Source organism: Balaenoptera musculus, chromosome 13 (genome assembly GCF_009873245.2).
Source record: "Balaenoptera musculus isolate JJ_BM4_2016_0621 chromosome 13, mBalMus1.pri.v3, whole genome shotgun sequence".
Taxonomy (NCBI): Eukaryota; Metazoa; Chordata; class Mammalia; order Artiodactyla; family Balaenopteridae; genus Balaenoptera; species Balaenoptera musculus.
In genome coordinates, this window is record NC_045797.1 from 50,548,646 (window position 1) to 50,554,645 (window position 6,000).

Genomic DNA, 6,000 nt, shown 5'->3' on the forward strand with positions numbered 1-6,000 from the left:
TAAGTTGGATACATGCATGCAAATATCTTTTCCCATTCTATGGGTTCTCTTTTTACTTTCTCATTGGTATCTTTGCATGAACAGAAGTTTTTAATTTTAATATGGTTAATTTATCAATTTTTTCTTTAATGGTTAGTGCTTTTCGTGACTGTTTAAATAATCTTTGCCCATTCCAAGATCATGAAGATGTTCTTCTATATTTTCTTCTGAAAGTTTTTTTTTTTCTCCTTCATAGTTAGATTTGGAATCCATTTGGAGTTGTTTACTGTGTATGGTGTGAGGTAAGGGTTCAGATACATTTTATTCCATACAAATTGTCAATTCACTCACCACCATTTAATTTAAAGACCATCTTTTACCCTCTGCCTTACATTATTTATTGCCTTTGTTATAAATCAGGTGACCATGCATATGTGGTTCTCTTTCTCCATTCTGTTCCAGTGGTTGATTGGTTTGTGTATTCTTGAACCAATATAATAGTGTCTTAATTAGTAGAATATCTGACAGTTTAAGTTCTTCAGCTTGTTTTCAAGATTGCCTTGTTTGCCCACTTTTATAATGGGATACTAGGGAATTTTTTCTTATTGCTATGTAAAAATTTCTTACTTATGAAGTGTGTTCATCCTTGCCTGTTATATGTAATATAAAATCTTCCCATTTGTCATTTGACTTTTGATTTTATGTATAGTTTCTCTTGCCATAGTGTAGTATTCAATTCTTACAAACTAAAGTCTATTGATATTTTGTGGTTTTCACCCCGCAACTATTTTTACACTTACAAAGTTTTTCCCCAATCCCCATGAAATTTAAATGTAACATTTATATTCAAAATATGGAGCATGTGTGACTACACAAAAATAAATATCTTCTGCTGTAAAATAATCAGTTGTCCTCTTTACTTTCTAGAGTAGGAAGATGAGGTTCAAGGAGGGAAAGAGAGGAGTCAGTACTGCTTAAATTTAGAAAATGTGTATTCCAAGAAAGCATTGGCTTACTTCCCTGAATCGCATCTGCATGGGTCAGTTACCCTTGGTAGAAAAAAACTGTTGCCCCTATTTCATCTGATTCCTCTGGGCAGGTTACTGACCCAATCAGCAGAGTGGATTGCTATGTTAGTGTTATGAGGAGCTGGTGGGTCTGGGTTCCAAGGGCTGGAGCTGAAGCTGACAGCTAGCCAGGATCACCCTGCTCCAGAAGTGATCAGCACTCATAATCAAGAGCCTGCTGGACAGGGCACTATCCTTGCCTTCAGAAGGACGGTCTCAACCCTATGGCTCACAGGAGGCTGCCTGGGAGCTACTGGCCAAATCAGTGAGGTTTGTAAATATGCCTGACCAAAACAGCAATGGCAGATCAGCTCACAGAATTCCCTGTGTTTACTGTCTCTTCTGGAAGCACAAGGAGAAAGAAGGTAGTTTGGTTATTTGATTTCTTTTTGACAAAACCAAACCATTGTAGTGATTATTAAGAGAGGTAGAAGCCCAACAAATGAGGCGGAAATATGGTTTTCATTCTAGTTTATTTTGATTCTGTGCTCATTTTTTTCTCTGCAGGGGAAAAAGGGGGAAACCATAAAACCCCTCTTGGCACCATGTGTTGTACTTAGTCTGTGGCCAAAGAGAGTTTTATGGGAAAGTTTGCTGTGGGCCAGTGAAGCATTTTCTCTTTCATCATTTTAAAAACAAAAACAAAAACATTAACTAAAACAAAATCTCTCATCTCCTCCCACAAAATGAAGAAGAAGGAGAAGAAGAAGAAGAAGAGGAAGAGGAAGAAGAAGAAGAAGAAGAAGAAAAAGAAAATGAAAAACCCACAGAGCCATAGAGCTGCTTGCCTTACTATAATTAATTTTTTATAATGTGTCACTCCTCAAAATTAATGCATAGGACTGATTGCAGTTATGAAACATTGAAAACTTTTGCTTTTCAGCTACTTAATGTTCTGTTCAGATATCCTTGGAGGAAAGCCAAAAGGGATTAAAATCTTCTGAAACACTAAAAGATTATCTTCTTTGGCTCTCCTGTTTGACTTTAAACCTCTAGCTTTCGAAAAAGCTAGAATAAACCAGTTTAGAAGGTGACAGCTTTTTTCCTTCTTCTTAAAATGATATTAAATTATGTTCCTGTATTCACCTACAATCTCATATTTGAGATTAACTGCAATAAACTGCAGCCTCTATAGACTGTTGTTTTCACTGTACAGAGGGAGCTCTACTGCCCTTAGGTGAGTTCCCCATCTACTGTCTAAAACCTCAAAGTTCAAACTGGAGTTTCACACCTTTTAATGAGATTTTCCTGGGATAAAATGCAATTACTCTTAAAGGTTGATACTAATTATTACCTCAGCACGAATGACTTTACCTTCTCTCCAGAGCTAGCTTTGACAGGAAGAAGTTACATGCTCTGCCGGGAGCCAGTCTCAACTGAGGTGGGCAGAGGAGGGAGATGGAAGGAGCAGGGAGAAGGTACAGAAAGAACTTTCACGAAACCAGAAAACAGGCACAATGCAGCCTAGCGCACACCCCTTCAAAAACACACCTTTGTTTTATGCTTCCTTTCTTTTTCCAACAAGATAAGTGAACTTTTTCTCGGTAAGGATAAAGTTGGGGTAAGGATTGAAAAACATATTTTGGAAAGGGAAAGACTAGGAAAATGGGAGACAAGGAGGCATCTCCTGGCAGGAGTCACACACTCAGGGTCCCTCAAGACTGAGAAGTCATCTTGCGCTGGCTCTACAGAGGAAGCCAAGGCTTTCAGAGATTGTGTTAAGACCTCACCCCTGACCCAGCTGCTCAGCCAGTCAGCTCTTCAAGTGTTTGGACCTAGTTTGTCTTTGGATCTAGGCAAAGGCAAAAGTCGTATCACTTCTACCAATATGAGAGAAGTTTTCATACATCTGACTCACTCTCAACTTCTATGAAACAATTGATCTTCTGTAAGAAACAACTGATTTCTAATCGGATCTTTCCTAGAAAACCCAGATTACAAGAATATTTATAAACTAGGTTAAAGATGTTTAGTTAATTGTATCCTAAATAAGAGGAAAATACATTTGTTCTTCTCCTGAAACCAAATAAATATTAAGGGACTAAGAAACGTTTCAAGATTCTCTTTTCAAAACACTAAAGTCATGATTTTTTAAAAGCTGAATTATGGACACAAAGTCAATACAGTTTTGCATGTAGGTTCAGAAACTCTTTGAGCCCATATAAAATACCTAGATGAACACAATGCTTTGTGCATAGTAGGTATTCACTCAGCATTAATCAATTAAACACATCTATTGCTCCATTCCCTCTTATTCTGCTGTGTGTTTCTGAAGTCAAATGCGACCATTACCAAGAATTGTTACAGCCTCAGCTTTCCCAGAGACACAGTCCCCACAAGAATCAACTCAAACTAAAGAAGAACAGAAAGGAGTATGTAAACCTCTAGCATTTTTGGTGTTTGATCTCTATTCTGACCCCTGCCTGACTTCCTTTGTGACCAAGTCTGATTTATTCAAGGGCTTGGAAACTATGTCCACTTTTTAAAGAAATGGGGATGAAATGAAATAAATTAACTCTTTCTAAAAAGACTAAAATTCCTAAAGCACTTACTGGTTCTAAAGACAAAACTAAGTTTTCAAATAACTTTTTGAAGAATCAAGATGCTTTGAAGAGTAATCTGACACTGAGCCCCAACTCAAGTTAACAAAGAAAATGTCTTCTCCTTCTGCCTTCCCTGGAAACACAGCTCTGTCCCCTGCCTTGATCCAGTATTGCAAGGAAAAGGCTGACACCAGGATAAGAGACTAGAGGGAAAAAAGAAAAGAGAAAGTGGACGGACTAGTACATAACATTGGCATACCTGAACATCATGTGGCCATATGTAACTTTCTATTTCTGGGAATTTGATCTCAGAATTCACTGGGGACCCCTGTCCTCAACACCCTCATCTCGGGATTGGGAGGGAAGTTGCTTCACTTCCAAGTAGATCCCTAGCAGCTTGTCCTGATAAGTTTGGCAAAGCACAACTCCTTTCTTGACTATAAAGAACTGGTTGTAAATGTTTAATATCTTGGTACAAAGCAGAGCTGTTAGACCAAGTTTTGATAAAGCTAAAGTAGGATTCCATCCCCATTTAGGCCAGGAGTCACCAAACTTGTTCTGGAAAGGACCAGTCCATCTCCACTAATAAACTCTGCCTTTGTAGTGTGAAAACAGCCATAGACAATACATAAATAAGTGGGTATGGCCGGTCCCAGTAAAACTTTATTTACAAAGATTATAAAGATGGAAAGCCTAGGTTTGGCCTACAGGTCATATTTGCTGACCCTTGATTTAGGCTATAATAATAATGATAAATATAATAATAATAAATATAATAAGGATGAGTGCTTACTCATTTCCTTATCACAATGACTCCCATAAGGTAAATAATTTTATCTAAGGATGATATTGAAAAGATTAACAACTGATATGGCCAACCAATCAGAAACAGACAGAGCAGTGGTGTATACTAGTTGAAAACCCACCTGCTATGATCACCCTCACATTAGAGATTTTGGAACTGGGGCTTAGAATAGGGTAGTAAATTGTCCTAGATTATACAAACAGTACACATAGTAGAGCTAGGGTTTTCTTACATGTGATCTGACTCCAGAAGCCACACTTGATATATGCTTCTAGAGGCCAGAGGGACTTTGTGAAACTGAAAGTTGCAATCTTGTTCCAATTCTTAGTCACAAGCATGTCTGGCAAGGGCAATCCATTCATACCGTTTCCAAAAATATTCAAAACACAGGTGAGCATAGTTCTTTAGAAATATTTCAGTACGTTAATTGTGCATTGAAATAACTTAAATCAAAAGGAAATGTGAATTCCTTTGGCTTCCCTCTAACTTGAAACTTTCCCTTTTCCTATCCCTATGGCTTATTCCCACACTCCTTCTCCCTTCAGGTCTCTGCGCAAATGTTGCTTTATTGTGAAGCCTCCTGACCACCAATAGATTAATAAAATAGCAATACCTGCCCAGCATTTCCTATGTCTCTTGCCTTGCTTTATTTTTTCTCCACTGCATTTAACACCATCTTACATACTGTATGTTGAATGTATTTATTTTTTTATCTCCCCCAGTTAGAATGTAAGTGCCACAAAGTTAGGTGCTTTGTTGTGTTCGCTACTCTATCCTCAGCACCTAGAACGGCACTTGTTGAATGGCTGAATGAATACTGTTTGCAGTAGAAAGGCCACATGGTACAATAGTAAAGCATTAGATTTAGAACGAGAGTTGGGTTGGAATCCCAGCTCAGCCACTTACTAGCTGTGTGACCTTGGACAAGCTAACCACTTGAAGACTCAGAGGCTGCAGGAAGAGCAAAGGTCCTGAGATTGGAGCATGCTAGTCAAGGCAGGGTGGCCAGGGTAGTGCAGCACAGAGAGAAGGCAGAACATGGTAAGAAATGAGACAGATAAAAGTTGACGGGCAGATTGTGTAGGCTTGGTGAGATATTTAAGGACTGAGTTTTGTTCTGAATGAGAAGTCAATCCGAGGGTATGATATAAAGGAATAACATCTGTTTTAAGTTTTACAAAGACTGCTTAAGGGCAAGACAGAGGCAGAGAGACCAGTTAGGAGGCTACTGCAGTAATCCAGGGTGGGAGATGATGGTGGCTTAGGCCAGATTAGTAGTAACGGAGGTGGGTAAAAGATTGTCAGATTCTGAATATGTTTAAAGACATAGCCAAAAGATTTGCTGATGTTTGGGTGGGGAATGTGAGTGGAGGAGAAGAGTCAATGATGACTCCAAGGATTGGGGGGAGGACTGTGGGAGGAGCAGGTATAGGGTGCGGGAATCACAAATTTGCTTTGGTCCAGTTAAATTTGAGAAGCCTATTTGACATCCAAGGAGAGATGTTAAGCTGTAAGTGGGATAGACAATTCTAGCATTCATGGGAGAGGTACAGGCTTAGAGATATAAATTTAGTATTGTCAACAGATAAGTCAGAGTTTCTGTCCA